Below are 13770 nucleotides of genomic sequence, written 5' to 3'. Positions count from 1 at the left end.
GAAAGCAAATGGTGTGATGTGAACTGTCACTGGGCAGATCTGCCTTAGGGAGAAAGGTGAACCTAAAAACACCCACAAGCTCTCATTTAACTCTTGTGGGCAAGAGGACCTTGTTACCCTGGCCTCCCTCCATCTCTTCACTTTCCAACTCTGGCCAAGAATTAATTCGTGTTGGAGACCAGTCCTGAGTAGAAGAGACACCAGGAAGAAGGGGGCAAAGGGATTCTGGTGGGAGATGTGGCCCGGGAGGAGAAATCCTAGACAAGAGGTCAGCAAGCAGAGGTTGCTAAGAAAGCCCAGCCAGACCATGAGGAGCAGGTAAACCGAGACCCTTTTATAGAGAGAAGAGTGCTGCTCCGAAAGAGGAAGGACTTCCAGCCCCAAAGGACTTGGAATAAGCCTTTAGGAATTTGAGTTACTGGACCCAAAATGGAAGCCAATAGGACGGAGAACCACAATAAGGTTCACTGTTTAGCACTCTGGCTATGAGGACACCAAGGAAGAGAGACTGTATGCCAAGTACTGTGCTAAATACCTTCCATGTTAAACCTAGTTAGCTTCCCCTTACTTTTCAGAGAACTGTTCTCCTGTTCCACCCCTGATAGCCTGACGGAGAGACTCCAGAAACCCAGTAAAGAGGAACTATGCACCAACTGATAGTGACATTTGTAGTCCCTTTACAATTTCCCACCTCCAGGGACTGCTAGCTTGGTCAGCCATGAGCAGCTGTGCCATCTCTGAGCATCTGAAGAAAAACGATTCTTTGGTATCTCTATCCTCTTGCTTTTCTCTTCATTATCCAATTACTCCTTCCACATCATGGAAGAACCAATCTCTGTGGGGACACCCATCCTAATTAGCTTTCCCTGGTCCAGAGAATGTGTTAGCACCATCTTCACAGAGCTATTTTGTGTAACCATTAATATTACTGTTTGAAGTCTTTGGAAATGAAAACAACTTTTTTTTTTAAGCTATAATTTTGGTCATGTAAAAATGCTCATGAAATCCAAAACTAAAGGAAACTGTCCCTTAATTTTCATGGTCTTACATTATAAAGTTTTCCTTCCTGATTCTCAGTTGATTCTCTAATATGTTCCATGTGATTTTTTTGTATCTAGTTCTGATAAGGCAAATACGGTAGCATTACATTTTGATGATCATTGAAACTGTATTTATTCTCCAGAGCAGAATACTTTCCCTTGGAGACCTGAGCATCAGGCCTGGCTGTAGAGTGACAGGAATCTTGATGAGCACTGTCTTCCCGTGGACCATCCCTTTAGGGATAGATGTGTCAGTTTGCATGGAAAAGGTCCCCATCAGACTTACTTATAAACATGACCTGGGTGGAATAAATGGTTGACATGGAACAAATCTTGGAGAAATTTTCCTTAAATGCTTTTCATGGGAGCAGTGTTAAGATAGTCAGTGGTTTGAACATTTTAGCTGCAGAGTCCTTTCTTCACCTGGAAGTGCCTGCAGAAGCCTGGCCAAAAGGCCCCCCACGGCACCTGCACTGTGCCCCAGGCCCTACAGGGAACAGTTTAAAATCTGCATTCTAACTAGGAATATTTAAGTTGTGCAGAAAGGAATCAGTTCTCTCCCCTTCTTCTTGTCAGAGATGCGTCAGAGTCCATAGCTGGGTTGTTGACACCGAAAGTTGAAGAGGAATAAAAATGAAGGGAGAGAGGTTCAGTTCCACCAGCGACTTTCCACTTTCTTGGATCTTTGAAACTCTACCTTGTTTGCCTTTGGAGGAATTTTCTGTTTATCAATGGATTTTTGAAACAACAAGCATGCAGATGTATTTGCTTGCTGTTTGGGGGTGAAGATGTCACCCGTTCCCATACATGGTTTCATAGACGGTGTTGACTGATGACAAAAACCATATGCCAAATGGAATTTTTATGGCTTTCAAGATGTCAAATATAATAAGTCTTTGACATAGGTTGGTGGTCAAAAGTGATAAGGATGGATTGGGAAACTAGTCGTTTATTGTGAAAAAATGGAAAGTGATATTTTAGAAGTCCAGGTCCAGACTGCCCCCTCAGAAGCTTGCTTTTCTCAGAGGGCGATCTAACTCCACGGAGCCCAAAGCCTGTCTGCTCCTCCTGGAGAACAGCTGATCCAGACCAAGGGCAGTCATGTGGGAGGGGCTCCCACCTATAGACAGGATCTGTTCTAAAGGAGCGTCTGCTCCATGCCAGCCTGCTCTCTCTCATTAAATCTGCGGGTGCTGTCTGGTCCCTGTGTACCTGGGGTGTAGTTTATCCTGCAGGAATTATAGAGCTATCTGCTTAGCACTTCAATGCCTGGAATATCTCTGGGAGGAATGTAACTGTGGCCAAACTTCTGACATCAGCTTTCCAATCTGGTAATAAACCCGCTATTTTGGTTAAGATAATGTTTCCTAGAATTTCCCTAACAATCTACAAGGCTCCCAAGCAGGTCCAGAATGACCTGAAAGAGAAAGTAGGGGTGACCAGCTTCGCCATTTATTCTGGTTAGGGGGTGGAGCTCAAGGTTCCCCACAAAGGCAGGGACTTGCGTGGTTTGAACCCCTCCTCCAGCACCGAGGCAGTGTGCTTGGACTTACCTGTACTTTTCCCCAGGTGTGGGGCAAGCAGGGAAGAGGGAGAGGCGGGGCTGCAAAGCTGTCAGCTGTCACACATCCAAAATGGAGTCAGACTCTCTTCCATTAGTCTGGTATTCTACTTGAGTAATAGTCACATTGTAGGCAGATATTTTCCTTTGGGACATTGTGAAAGTCAGTCACTTACGGAAAACAAAATGTATTTGAGCAGTATTCTTATAGCATTTATCATCTTTCTTGGCATTATTTCCAGGCCAAGGTGCTTGAGCTGTTGTGAATAGAGCATGCCTACTGGTAACACTGGGAGGGTCTCTGAATATCTGAGATACAGTAATAGTAGATGACAAGGATGGGTGTGGCCCCTGTCTTTTAACTGTGCCTTCATTGTATAAAACTCCCTTCAAATGAGGAGGATTTGTTGCCCTTCTTTCTCCACTCTCCTTTCAACTCTATCTCCCAACTCCACCCTACTGCCAGCCGAGGGAATAGGAAGGGGACTTTTTCCTGATAATGGTTTTATGTCAGAGTAGAGCATTAAACAATCAGTCCTTTCCCAGCTGACATCCCTCAAAGTAGAAACAGCTAATGTCCAGCAACTCAAAATAGAAGGTCAACCCACTTCGGTAATTGTGGGTGGATATGCATTTGTTTCTCTTGAATGTCTCAGCACCAAGTTCTATAGCCAAGCATTTTATATTTTATGGTGTCCATGTGGGGTTTTTTCTTTGTTATGTTCGAGGAGCCATTTGCTCAGTAACTCCTGTTTTGGAATACTTCTAAGCAGAAATCATTACAATTGTGTTCTTTCTTGATCATTGGAATTTGGGCTGCACTCAAAGTTATTCTCTAAGGAAATTCTTCAGGTGCTCCATCAAATCACCTCTGAGTGGAGGGAGATTGACAGTTTATTTAGTGGAGAATCTTGATTAGATCCCTACTTTTGATAAGAAGATGTGAGCCTCTTTAAGTATATGAACTTTCCCCTGTTCAGTAACAGAATGATTGTACCTAGCCCCAGCCTGTTTGCTGGAGAGCTCTTACTAAAAGTTCATTTGAGAGACATTATATACATAATGGATTCCCAGAAGATATGCAGTCTGTCCATCTGACTTGGTGGTTCTCAACCTCATGTATTAGATCTTAATATAAAAAGGCCACCTTTATTATCCTGAAATGAAAGTTTTAGATACTATAACCTACTCACACAAATTACCCTATCGATAAGCATGCCTTAATGATATATAAAGAACAATCAGAAGGAAAGAAATTACAATAAAAATAATGTTTATTTCAGTATGTAAATGTCTGGACAGAACCCTTTCCGAAGACATAATGAAATAATCACCTATCTACACCTCCAGGTGGAATGGCCATGGGGGCGGGGGTGGGGGGGGGGGCAACTGCATACAGATGCTTTTCTGGGAACTGAGATACCACAGAGGCATGCCCTAGGGGACATGGTTTTCTGAAATAGTGAACAACTCTTGGTCAAATTACATACAAAACAAAACAATAGTCTTCTCTTGGTTTTTATTGTGGTAGCACTCCTGGAAATGTTAGTATGTCTTGACACACACACACAAAATTGTGCTGATATATGAAACAAAATTAGATTCTGGGCTTAGATTTTTATAAACTGTTTTGTACTTATGTGCATGTCCAGCAGGGCATTCAAATGTGCAGGATATAAGGCAATTCTTTGTGGTTTGTCCTACATTTTGCATATCATCTAGCATCCCTGGCTGCTGCCCAATAGATGCCAGTAGTGTCCCCCCTCCTGGGACAACCAAAAATACTTGTACAAATTTCCAAATTGCTCCCTAGAAAGTTGTGCTGCTATCAATAAGAACCACCGCTCAGCTATTTTAAATTTTATACCTGGATCATGGTATAAAATCAAAACAGAATGTCTGGGTTTTAAGGTTCTTTTTATTAACTTTTACTTTTTGTGCAGTTTTCTATAAAAAAATACACTTTTGATGGTATTGAAAGTATAGTCATTCAATGATATTCTTTGATTTTTAAAATTACTTTCCTTCAATTTATTGGAGTGACATTGGTTAATAAAATTATATAGGTTTCAGTTTACATCACCTATAAGACATCATCTGTAGATTGTAATGATACCTTTACTGTCAGCAGGAAAATTTCCATTAGATCTCAGGGCCTGGAGAAGCTAGCTAGGATTATTTTAGTATTTTGATATTTTTATATCTTGTATTAGATTTCATGATTCTCTTTTTAGTTTCTATGCTAGGGAGCTTAGGGCCACATTTGTGGTTTGCTTTTAATAGTTATGAGTACATATTCATATGCATATATATATACATATGTGTGTATATATATACACATATATGTATATATATGTAAATATCCTCTTCTAATCTCATAGTATTTTTTACTTAACTCGAAATACTTATGTTCCTAATTTTTAAATGCTTTCATTGATACTTCAGATTCTTCTCAAAATGAGATAGAGTATGAGTAAATCAACAAAGTAAATAAAGAGATTTGGGGCCTCTGTCTGGAAGTTTTGGGAGTCCCGGGGGTATTTAAATGTTATTTGTAGGCATGAACAAAATGCTACACCCCATTCATTCTGCCTGCAAACATGAAATGTCTCCAAATTCCTAAGTTGTTCCATAAATAAGCCGTTTCACCTCCTTCCTAAATTTTTCCCATCCTTATTTTTATCACTAAAAATATGGGGCACACAAATGCTATAAAAATAAATTACATTTTTCATCTTTGAAAATGAAAAAAATCACCCAGATGTTCACACAAACATAAACAAGAATAAAAGTGAAAAACAACATTCACCAAAATTCTCACTTACTTACACATTGTATATTATCTGTCCATTTTTTCCCTGGTATTTTCCCATATTCCTAAGTAATTATATATAGATTTTTTTAATTATAATTTACTTTAATTTCTTTTCTGGAATTAGGTAAACATCCATTCATCCATAAATGCATAATATGTAACTAATGGCATGTTATTATAATCCATTTTTTCCTTTTATTTGGATTGTTTTAAATAAATTTATGGACCTGGAATTACTTGATTAAGAGTAATGTGTGTGTGAATTGCCTTCTGAAAGAGTTTTATAATAGCTGCTGCTGGATAATAAGTTTTTTAAACTTCTTTCCTTAAAATAGAATTCTTGAGCCCTCTGCTGGAAGCATTCAGTATCTGTCTGAAGTAGTAGTATATGGCAATTTTACAATTCTAAATAGAAGGTTTTTTAAAAGAAAACCAATTAATGGCAAAAATTTTGGTTAATTTCAAGATAAAAACATAACTGGCCAAACATAATTTTTAAGAAGATTTATATTTTAAGAAGATATCCATTGAGTGTCCTAAATTAATTTGTGAATATTTATTTTCTTTGTGTACTTCACAGAAACCATCCATTTGTAGTTTACTCTCAAATTGAGATCCATTAAGTCATCAAGTACTGAGTGGGCACCTACTATGTATTAGGACTTACTAGAAGTTAAGGATGGATTGATGAAAAAAATGCTCAGGGAATGTTTTCTCAGAGTGATTCCAATTGCCAGACCAACACACTATTGCACTTGTTAGAAATGGATGACCAGGGGCCTGAATTATTACTGTGTATGGAGCATAATAAAGTACCCGAGGATATTCAATGCTCCAAAAGTTACACTAGTTCAGATAAGAGAATGAGTAATAGAGCCTTAGTCCTTTGTAGAGTACTACTGGATATTAATGGTATAGTTTTCATAGGAAGAATTACTTCACAGCTTCCTTCCATGAAATGAGGCATCCCCAGCCAGGGGCTCCTGAACACCCAGTGTCCACCGCTCTCTCGGCATGGACTGCACCACAGTGCAATCATTCCTTTTGGCTCTTTGCTTCTGCCTCTGCTCCGGCACTCATTAGTAGCACAGCAGTGGCCAGCTACACATGAATAATGGCTTCAACCCTATTAATTTTTTCAGAGACCTTCTGTCTTTGGCTGTCAGTATTTTAAGTCATGTTTCTTTCTTCTCTGCTCATGCTAGCATTATAAGAAACTAGCTCTGTGTGGATAGCCCAGCTTCTTCAGTAAAGCGCTATGGCAGCGGTTCTCAACCTGTGGGTCGCGACCCCTTGGGCGGTTGAGCGACCCTTTCACAGGGGTCACCTAAGACCATCCTGCATATCAGATATTTACATTATGATTCGTAACAGTAGCAACATTACAGTTATGAAGTAGCAACGAAAATAATTTTATGGTTGGGTCACAACATGAGGAACTGTATTTAAAGGGCCAGAAGGTTGAGAACCACTGTTCTATGGGATGAAACATCCTGTGTTCATCACACTTGAAAGAGCACTAGTTATAAAAGTAAGTCTTAATAATTAATGTGGCTTTTTTATAACTGGTAATGACCATCATGTTTCATTGTATTTAATTGCTGGGACCGCTTCTTTCTCTTAATGTTAGAAACTATCAAAACTTTGTTCTGCTTTCTCAAATAATGAGGCCATTTTTAAAGGTGATGTAAGTGTATATAATTTATCTTTACATTTTGCTAAATAATATATTTTGTTAATTTAAACATAATGAAGAACACTGTGTTGGACATGACTAGTTGACAGAACGATTAATCTCAGAGCTTTGAAACGCTTTGAAACGCCAAAGTCACATTAATGGAGAAGGAGCTAAAAAAAGAGTAGGGCTTGCTCAGACAATGTGAAGGAACCCAGCTTTTTCATATGAATAATTATTTGCAATTTCAGTGAAGTGAGGCATCCTCAGGCAAGTGCTGTGACAGCACCCTGCGGCGACCACTATCTCAGCATTGATCACACCACAGCTAAGAATTCCATTCGACTTCTTTCTTCCCTCTCTTCTCAGGCACCTAGATAGAGTGTTTAATCCTCATCCTTCCCCTTGTCCTAAAATAGGAGAGGAAGAACTGGTTTCAGCGGTAATGTCTATGGACTGGAAAATTCTTTAAGTTACATTAATGGTAATAAACAGAATTATTGCAAGATAGCAAAAATTACCAGTTTTCCTGGTAGTGTGATGTTAGAGTCCTCATCTATTCCAAGGTTTCTTCTTGGCATCTTAGAGAAGTGCTGGGGTCCAGCCCCAGCGGGTCCAGGGGTTCCCCAAGGTGTGGACGGAGTCAGCTTTTAGGTGATCATCATAGCCAGATTCTCCCTTTTATTGTCATCTAACATCTGTATTTATACTATTTGGTCCTCACCTGGGGACACAACCTCTCTTCTCCTAGCCAGGTTCCTCCCCCTATTGTCCTCTTACATCTGCATTTATTCTATTTGATCTTAACCCCATCCATTCCATTCCAAAGGCTAGGGCGTTTCTCATCTCTATTTCAAGGTTCCTTGAAACATTCCTGCAGGGACTGCCTCAAGCAGCCAGGGTGGATCGGCTTCCAACAGAGAAGGCTAGTCTGTGCTTCTGCAACTTGCCTGTAACCGTAGGAATTTCACATAAACCAAATGATCTTGTGTAAACATGTGAAGGAAGATAATAGAATCTCAAAGTGATATCTACACCTTTCTTTTTTTAAAAAAAACTATGTTTTTATTGATGACTTTTTTTTTAAGAGAGAGGAAGGGAGAGGGAGAGGGAGATAGAAACATCAATGATGAGAATCATTGATCAGCTGCCTCCTGCTCACCCCCTACTGGGAATTGAGCCTGAAACCAGGGCATATGCCCTGACCAGGAATCAAACCCCAATCTCCTGGTTCATGGGTTGATGTTCAACCACTGAGCTACACTGGTCAGGCTACACCATTCTTTTTTTTTTTTTTACTAGGATATGTTAATTATTATTTTATCTTTGTGGTTTTTAACAGTCTTTAAAATATTCTGAAAATCAAATCTGGTTTTCTCTTTTTTTCATATTCTAATGAATTGAACATAAGTTAGTCCTTTTTTTTTTTTTTTTTTTTTTTTTTTTTTTTTTTTAAGAAAAGCAAATAAGAATGTATTGGCTGCAGCAAAAAACTCACTTAGAACAAGGAAGGGCATAGAAGTAACAGGAGAGCCTAGGCTGGGCTGCTTCGCCTCACTGGGAAGTCAGAGGAAAGGGGGCCCGGTTACAAGTCTCATGGGGTCCCTTAGAGGTTAAGGGATATGTGCCTGGAGGGGAAGAAAAGGGAGAAGGAAGTGGCTCAAAGTAGTACTTTTAAACATTTGATTTTGAATCTTTTAGAGTCAAAATTTGTACAAGTGTTCTTACTGTGTATGGAAGGAAGCCCCCTAGAAAAATTTGTTAATTAAGGGCTCAATCATCAAATCACAAATGTATTATATCAGGGGTCCTCAAACTACGGCCCGCGGGCCACATGCCGCCCGCCCGCCGGGTGTTTTTGCCGCCGCTGCCTGTCCTGCTTGCAGTCGACTCGTCCCGGGCCCGCAGTGTACATGTGTGGAAAGTCTGAGGGACAGTGAACTGGCCCCCTGTTTAAAAAGTTTCAGGACCTCTGTATACAACACAACACAACGGTCACCTTTACGTGGATACATTATTACAACTATTAGTTGAAATGTCTAAGTGTCCCTTCATTTAGCACCTTCAATTAGATAGTCTTTGATGAGGATTAGCATGTGACCAGGCTCCCCTATGAAGGCTTTTGACATCTTTTTTTTTGTATCCAAAATGTGTTTACTGGGATGTTCCCCACTCATCTTGATTCGAGGTGCTTTTAGTGCTGCTTCCTTCTGAAGGATCATCCTTCTGTAAGCCTTGCTTTCCTCCTGGTGGCCGAAAAGAATAGTGGAGCAATCAACACACAACACTACCGTTTGCGCCTGGCTAAAGACGGTGGTGATTTTGTAGCATCCTGGGCACTTCACATCCATGAAGTAGGAATTGGGGCTCTGCACCAGGCGCTTCTTCTTGTGTTTCCTCTTCTCTTCTGGAGAGGGATGGAGATCCTTAGCGAGAGGCAAGGATCGTGGGGAGGTCGTCACTGCTGGAAACGCACTTTTGACATCTTTTAACATTTCTTTCAGGGACTGTAGTTTTCAAACCTGTGAATTTTACTAAGTAGTTCTAGTAGGTTCTCTTCCAGGATGTACAACAGCCATGAACATAAAATAGGGTAGACCCTGCCATTCAGCTCTCATCGGTAAAACATGAGATAAGATACACACACATAATTCCTTCAGGGCAAAAACACGTAGCTGCATGAAGAAGAAACATAATCGTTAGCATTTATTGCATATTTACCATCGTAGAAACAGTGTTATGAGCCGTAGTCTACACTCTGACTGCCTACACGACATCCATTTCCTCTTTTTTCTTTGTACAGAGCTCCAATTAGATTGGAGACAGTAGTGCTGCTAGCCATAAAAAGTCAACTTCCTGCGTTCTTTTACAGCTGTGGTAGTCACATGGCCTAGACCTGGCAAATGAAATGTAAGTGGGAGTCTATGTGGCGGTGGTTGTAGGAAACCCATTGTTTTCTGAGAAGTAATGGCAGACTGAGCTGGCACGAGGTTCTTGTTTTATTGCCTTCTCTTTTCTTTCGGATCCGAATGGAGATGCAATGTCTAGAGAAATGGCAGCTATTTTGTTGCCATGAAACCATAGGCTAAGATTAGCCACGTAGGAAAATACAAGGCGCTTGGTTTGTTTGCACGCCGGGCTGCCTAATCAAGTATTGTGGAAAAAATAAAACCCATATTTGTTTAAGCTGTTTTGTTGACACAAAGCCATACATAGCTGTAGTGATACAAAGCATTTTCTCAGTTCTTAAAACAATCTTTTGAGATAGGTATTGTTTTCATTGTACCGGGCACATAGAATTGAATCATTTTCCCAATCTCATTATGCCAGTAAGTATAGGAGCCAGGATTTAAAGTCAGGCAGAGTGACCTAGAGCCCATGGGCTTAGTTCAATGTCTGTGGTAGTTTGTAGTCCCAGGAGATCAATCCCAGCTGGAGGTTGCAGGGAGGGAAGACCTTGAAAAGCTTTGTATGGGAGGTGGACTTAGAGTTGAATCTTGAAGACGGGGTAGGGTTTTGACATATGGATATTGAAGAAGTTAGGATGAAGATTATCAAGCTGGAGAAAAAGGTATTGCCTGAGTGTGAACAGTGGACGCTTGGCTTTAGCAGAGGGACCTAAGGATGCAGAATTGTAATTAAGTTGTAAAAAGTGGGTTGGGGTCACATCATGAGAGTTTCTACTAGTAAATACAAGGACAGAAAGTTTGAACTACATTCAAATATTGGGACCTGATTTATGGAAAACTACTGAATTCTAATCAGTATTGCTTAAATCAAGCATTTCAACAGAAATATTTATGAACATTTCTCAAATGATAGAAACATTTTAAAAGTAGATTTCATATGTTTTATTATCCTTACTTGATTAATTTTCTTTCCTAAAAATAAACTTAAGGTGTCAGTGGTAGAGGTGCTGTCCATGAATAATTGATAAAATTCTTTTGCTTTAAACATAGGCGCCACCTTGTGGATAAAAATATCCTTAGTGTAATAGCTTAGAAACAAAAATTACATTCATAGCAGTTTCTCATAGCTAGATCTTATGGTTCATATTCTGTTTACAGAATTCCCTTGAAGAGCTTTATGCAAAGGGTTTTATGTGTCTTGAATATATGATCATTTAACATTTATTTATTCAGTTGTATTTAATTTACTTGATGGTTTATAAATTCAAAATTGTGATAATTTGACATTTTGCTTTACTATACAGAAAAAAATCCCAAATAAACAAAATATTAAAAAGAGGGGAAATGTGCTCATTTGTTCTCATAAATAATATTATGCCACCTTTAATTTGCAGTTGAAGAGTACTTACAGAAGTGCTTGTGTTCCTGTGTGCAGTTGTGTGTTTGGTAAAGACCTTAGCTGTCTAGCTTTAACATGTTCAATTCCTTCAGGCTACTCTATCCACAAACCCAGAAGTAATCAATTTAAAAGTTTCCTGAAGGGCCTCAGGCGGTTTTGCTCAGTGGATAGAGCATTAGCCTACAGACTGAAGGGTCCCGGGATCGATTCCGGACAAGGGCACATGCCCGGGCTGTGGGCTCAATCCCCTATTGGAGGCATGCAGGAGGCAGCCAGTCAATGATTCCCTCTCATCATTGATGTTTCTATCTTTCCCTCTTCCTTCTTCTCTGAAATCAATAAAATACATTATAAAAAATAAAAAAATAAAAATTCCTAAAGCAAGAAATGAGGAAGATAGCTTTGAAGACATGAGATATAAAATTTTCTGAAGATGCTGACTTACTGTTCATAAAGGAGGAAGAAAAGGTCACCCTATAACTTCTCATGACGATTCAAGAAAATCCCTACCAGCAACTAGTTTAAGAAGCAACATAAAAGTGGGAGGGAAAATAAAGAGAAGGAAAAGAATAACAAGACCAATTTGAGAGGGTGGACGCTTAGTGATGTGGGAGAAGGTGTTGGAGACCGGGTGTAAACTGACACGGTCCTTGCACCTGAAGGGGCTAGCAAGGCTGGGACCCTTACCCACACAGTTTTCCCAGACTTGTTTGGATGGCAGTTATCAATAGAATGAGAGCAACCTTTGTAGAATGAGAACAGCCTTTCGTGGCTTATCAAGAAGTCTGTAAGTATTTACTGAGCTTTGCTGTACTGATAATTTGTCCTGCTCTGTCTCTCCCTTAGTGATTGAGAGGAACAAAGAATACATTCCTCTTGACAGACCTCCTATTCAGTGTCTTGTGTATAAAAGACATTGCGTGGTTAATAAACTTGCTGCAGTTCCTCGATTGAGCTGTAGTCCTCCTGATCCCGCTTTCCTGTCTGTCTTTCTTTTCTCAATTCCCACCTCCCTACCTCAGCCCGGTTCAACCTGTCAGGCTGGCCCTGACAAGGAGGAGTTGCAGAAGGAATGGCAGGGACGCCATGGGGTCTGTGTACCACATCAGTCCTAGCGCTGCCGTCCCGGAGCCAGCCAGGTGAGGTCTGGGCATTGGTGGAGGTGGTCTATCCCATCATGCCTTGTGCAGAATGTCACCCGAGACCCCTCCTCTTCCATTGTTTTGGGTCCCATGTCCTGCCTGAGAAACTGAAACCAGGAGCCCTAGACTCATTCCAGTTTGAAGGGTCTTCGTTAGAGTTTGCACAGTTTCAACTTCTTGCTAACCAACCCTGCTGCTTAAGACACATTCACACTAAGTATTCAAGAGTGCCTCCTTCCAGCAGGGCAATGGGACCACTTCATGACTGAATTCTGATGTAATAACTCTCACTGGTAACTTTAGAGACCACCACCTTCTACTGCAATTGTCGCTTCTACCTCTATTGCTTTGTCACACCAGCCAGTGTCACCCTGACCACATCCACCACCGGCCAGGTCTTATCCCAAGTTGATCAAAGGAGTGGAGTCTCAGCATTTGAGGTAGGGCTGAGGTCACATGACCTAGCTTGCCATAAGCTGCAGGGGAGGTTCCACCATGAGATGGTCAGCTCCCCAGCTTGCACTGTCCAGTTCCTCTCTTTCAAATTCAGCCCCTCTGCATTCTGCCACCTGGAGGTCAAGTAGGAGTGGGTACCGGGAGATAATATTCCATGCAGATGGCCCTGTGAACAAGAGGTACTCATGAGCCACCTGAGATTGCATCACAACCTCTTTGTTTAACCTGGAGAAACCCCAGCCCCGTCTCCACTAGAGCAGGTGAGCATCATTGAGCAGAGGCAGTGCCCAGCCCAGTTAGGTATCTGTAATGTTTTTCACCGTCCCCACTGCATCCTGGACCACTTGGCTTTTAGCATCTTATGTTTCTTGATCTCTGTTGTTATTCAGACATGTTTTGTCCATTGTTGATGCCTCCCTCTGAGCTAAGCTCCTCCAGTTTGATGAGTGACAGGATGTGTCAAGATAGTAAACATTAGCTTCCGCTCCTCCACTCTGCTCTGAACTCTCGGGGGACACCCTCCCTCCCTGTAGGTGGTCCTCAAGTGGCCTGTCCTCCCGTCTGTCCTGCATTGAGTGCCAGACTAGATGCTGATGGGCATTTGTTTCTGAAAGACCTCAATGTGACCCACATAGGCTTTGCAGGACTGGAACTTAGCTTCCGCAGTTGTCCTCCATACATGGGCATGTTTGAGACCCCTTCCTTCTGCAGGAGGCTCTTCCTCAGCCAATTGTCCTAGGCCGGTGACAGACAAATTCACGATACTGTGAATT

The 13770-nt window shown here is 41.0% G+C and overlaps 1 protein-coding gene and 1 pseudogene across 1 annotated transcript in view; one reads left to right on the top strand and one right to left on the bottom strand.

Annotated features, from left to right (window-relative positions):
• The window catches only part of KLHL32 (kelch like family member 32), a 189831-nt gene that overhangs the window by 82988 nt on the left and 93073 nt on the right, over positions 1-13770 (top strand). The window lies entirely within an intron of this gene.
• Positions 9286-9586, bottom strand: LOC132236607 (small ribosomal subunit protein eS27-like; annotated as a pseudogene).

Source organism: Myotis daubentonii, chromosome 6 (genome assembly GCF_963259705.1).
Source record: "Myotis daubentonii chromosome 6, mMyoDau2.1, whole genome shotgun sequence".
NCBI classification, from domain to species: domain Eukaryota; kingdom Metazoa; phylum Chordata; class Mammalia; order Chiroptera; family Vespertilionidae; genus Myotis; species Myotis daubentonii.
This window is presented reverse-complemented; position numbering and strand designations above follow the sequence as displayed.